The 4,029-nt window shown below is 35.2% G+C and overlaps 1 pseudogene; it reads right to left on the reverse strand.

The window, feature by feature from the left end:
- Positions 1-1,426: 1,426 nt before the first annotated feature.
- On the reverse strand, positions 1,427-2,986 carry LOC126718281 (stemmadenine O-acetyltransferase-like; annotated as a pseudogene).
- Positions 2,987-4,029: the final 1,043 nt, after the last annotated feature.

Raw genomic sequence — 4,029 nt, forward strand, 5'->3', positions numbered from 1 at the left:
TGGGCATGGAGCTTGTTTTATTGGTGGTGATTGGAGCATTATGCTAATTGAGAGATTTATGCTATGATTGGTTGGTGGCTCAACTTTCTAAATTTATTGAGGCCAAAGCTAATTCTATCGGAGGTTGGGTTCTTGAGGTTTGTTAGCCTTGGACATGGTAGGCATAGATTCTATCGTTGAGGTTGCCTAGCCTAGGAAGGATTGTGATTTGATGTTGATCCATTTGGAGTTTTGGAATTTCGTGTATATTTGGAGACATTATTTGTAATTTGTATTGTTTGTAAATGTGTTATAGAGCTCTGACTTGTAATATGAAGATTTTAGTAAAAAAACTCCTATGTCCTCGCTCTTAATGGTTCTCCTCTCACGCTTTGGACCCTTTTGGGTTTGGGGCATGACAGTTATGGTATCAGAGTTTAGGTTATTATTCTGTAGACTTTTGAATTAGGAAATGGTAATTATCTAAGTCAGAGCATTAGGTTTTGTTGTAGCAATCCATTCTAGGTGGTTCCGTTGGGGTAGTTTGGGTGAGAAAGTATCTTGTGTGTTATGTTGGCTGATTGTAATGGCTTGGAGTTTGTTTAGTTTTTGTTATTTTGTGATGCTATTGGTAAGTTCTTAAATCTTCGTGTGTGAGGTAAACTGTTGTGCTTCTTATGCATTGTTCGTGTAAACTGTTGTGTTTATTATGCATTGTTCTCAAAATTCTTGAAAGTTTTGAGTTAAATTCCTAAAATTGTTTTGAGCAAACAAAACGGAATCAAGTTTTCAAATTTCATGTTTATAAATTTTGAGAATTTGTTTAAAGACAATTTGCCGTTAGCAAATATTGTTGGTTAAGCTAACCTTAGGTGGTGCAATTGGGTCGAACCTCGCTGGCCACGAGTGGTACGACAAGTTGTTGACCAACTATCTTTAGCACAATCCGACAAGTTTTTTTTTTTTGGTTAATTGCGATGGTTGGTTAGAGAGTTTGTTTGAACCCGTTGAGCTCATGTGGTGTCTAACAAATCTCTAACCCTCAAGTTTTGCGCTATCTTGTTAAAATTTTGAAAACGTGTTTCAAGGCAGTATTTTGGGAATATCGATTAGTTGATTTCAGTGTTCGAACTTTGTTCACATTTTTATGAATTTTTACTACAAATAAACTATTTATATTATTAGCAAGCTGCAAATTGTAATTTAATATTATATAATCTTATTGAAAAATTTATACAATCTAATTTCAAATGTATATAAATATATATTTAGACAAGTATACGTATAAAAATATAATATGATATATAGCTAAATTGGGTCCTAGTTTAGAATTTTGTTTATGAATATATTATTATGTTTGAGCTTAACTCATTTAATAATCAAGTCCAAATTTAATGTTTGAATTGAGCTTGCTTTCTAAACAAATGAACATAAACAAGTATTTTTTTGAGCTAAGTTCAAGCTGTTCACAAACAGTTTAGTTCATTACAACCATAGTGACATAACTCCTTTGGATACATGTGTAATATGTCACTCTTGGCTATTTTATTACCCTAGTACGACTAAACCGAAGAAAAAGAAGCCAACTGACAAAAACAAAAATAGATGACATACAGTTTCTTTTCAATCCATTAATATGAATTGGAGAGAGAAATAAAGGTTTGAGTTTATTGGACATAAAACAGCAAGGGAAATGTTAACTTTTACTCGTCTACTCACACCTTAGAAAACGCATTAGTTCTTCAGTTAAATACCTGGTAGAGAAACAAAGGTTAGGAACTCCTCGTCACTTTCAAATTTATCCTTTTCTTCTTTCTTCAAGCTAACATATGCTTCAATTCCATCACCTGATGGGGTATCTATGAAGGTAATCAAGTTCTTGTAAGTAAGGGCGGCCGGGCCAACCCAGATAGGCTTTCCCCAACCAAAATCAGTTTCGTACGGAGGAAACCTACACAAACTAGTGAAACTAAAAGTAACCATCTCTCCTTTGGCGAATTTTGAAGAATGGTCCCTTATGAAACTCAAGTGTTGGCTTCCTTCTTGGAGTTTCTTCACGTAATCTTTGTCGATTTTACTTATTCCCTCTCGTACTTGGTGCACGAGGCCATGACCCTCCTCCCCATTTTTCAATATCGGAATTGTTATTGCAACGGAAAATAGATTTCCGAAAGATGATTGTGGTTGTGGCGGGTTGGTTCTTGGACGCAGATTCACTGCATGATGCACTGAGTATAAGGCTTTAACACGTGAGGGCTGTTTCTGGTTCTCAAAGCCTACACTATTAGCATATTTTGCAATCAGAGTTTCTATCATGGAAGCATCAAACACATACCTGTTTGCTATGATATTCTCCTTTATGATGCCAATACCAGGGACATATCCAGCCAATCCTTTGGTGGGAAGAGCGTAGCTGCTTCAAATTCGGGTGACTCTATGTCATCATCTCCGTAGGTAGTGGTTGCCCAAGTCTTGAGGAACACGATGAATGATAAAGCATCTGCAATCTTATGCGATATGCATGCTCCAATACCAATTGCACCGCACTTAAACACGTTGAGCTGGACACCAAAGGTTATATCAGTGAGAGCATCGAGTTCAAAAGAGACTAACTTGTTGAGTTCACCAGGAATTGGATTCTGAATAACATCAGAGAGTTTGCACTTGACTTGTGTTCTAAAGTAAGGAATCCCCTCATCGTTGCAATGGATGAAACGGTTCTCTTTCAAGATAGTGGATAGTATTTGGTTAAGAGCTTTGAGAGAGAGTTCTTAAGGCGGTTGGATATGTCATTGATGTTGAATTCGATGTCAGTATGATTTGGAGCATAGAAGAGGACGATAGGATTATAGACTGGGGGAGATATTTGATCAATAAAGGAGAGTTTGTAATGGTTAAGGTGGTCAGGTGTTGGAGAAGAAGGCTTAATTATATCTTTAGAGATTGCTTCGACGTTCAATTTTGCCATAATGAAAACCAATCTAAACGAGTTGGGTTCTTATTCTAATTGTTTTATTGTGTGCATTTTTTTGTTATGTACAATGGTCTTAAATAGAGCTTGCCGGCCGGGTAATGGGATTGAGATGAAAATAAAAGTCAAATGAAACAAAGCATTACGTTAAAGTGTTGATCTTCTTTCTTTTTTTTTTTTTTTTTTTTTTTTTTTTTGAGAAAGTGGTAAAGTGTTGATCTTAAATTAAATATCAAAAAAAGACAATTAAATGAGTTGTAAAGTGTAAACACTAAAAGAAAATTAACTGCGAGGCAGTGAAAGTGGAGCATGAGATAGTGGAGAATGAAGACATTTTTTTTTTTAATGATTGTATTGTTGCATTGAATTCTTAATAAAGTAATGCATAAAAACACAACAAAATTATTCTTAATGAATTACAAAGATCTGTAAGTTGTCATAATTGAGTTGAATTGTTAAATAAAAGAATTGAAAAGAGTAAAGACAAAAACTAATAAATAATGAATTAGAGTATTATAAGTAATAATAATTGAAATTCACCTAATGACAATAATTAATACCTTTATTATATAGTGTAAGTGCCAAAAATGAGTTGACGTAATATAATGAATTTGTAGAGGTGGGAACTTGAATCAAATAACCTAGCATAGTTGAAGAAGAAGAAAAAGACAAGGAATAATGAAGAGTATTAGTCCTCGGCAAAGATTTGAGGATAGATATTTATATTAGTTTGATCTCAAGAACGATTTTCTGTAGTATTTCTCTCTCTGGGATCATCCATGCACCCTTCTTTCAGGAGGATCTTTTTCATTATATAGCCTCTTTTAGCTGATCTTGGCCTTTCACTTGTTGAATGTGCAGGACACTACTCAAGTGCTTGTCCCATCAAACGCTCTCCCAAATCTTTTGTGAGTTGTGGCAACCAAGACAGCACTGTTTAAGAGTTTTCTCCACATAAATGCGGCTAGGGGGTTTGGTGGGGTGCATTAAATGTGGTGGCAGCTACCATCCTTCCAGTCACATTAGGACTAACCTCCTCTTTGAAACTTTCCCTTTATAGTATGGCCTCCTCTAGTAAT

This window comes from Quercus robur, chromosome 3 (genome assembly GCF_932294415.1).
Source record: "Quercus robur chromosome 3, dhQueRobu3.1, whole genome shotgun sequence".
Taxonomy (NCBI): Eukaryota; Viridiplantae; Streptophyta; class Magnoliopsida; order Fagales; family Fagaceae; genus Quercus; species Quercus robur.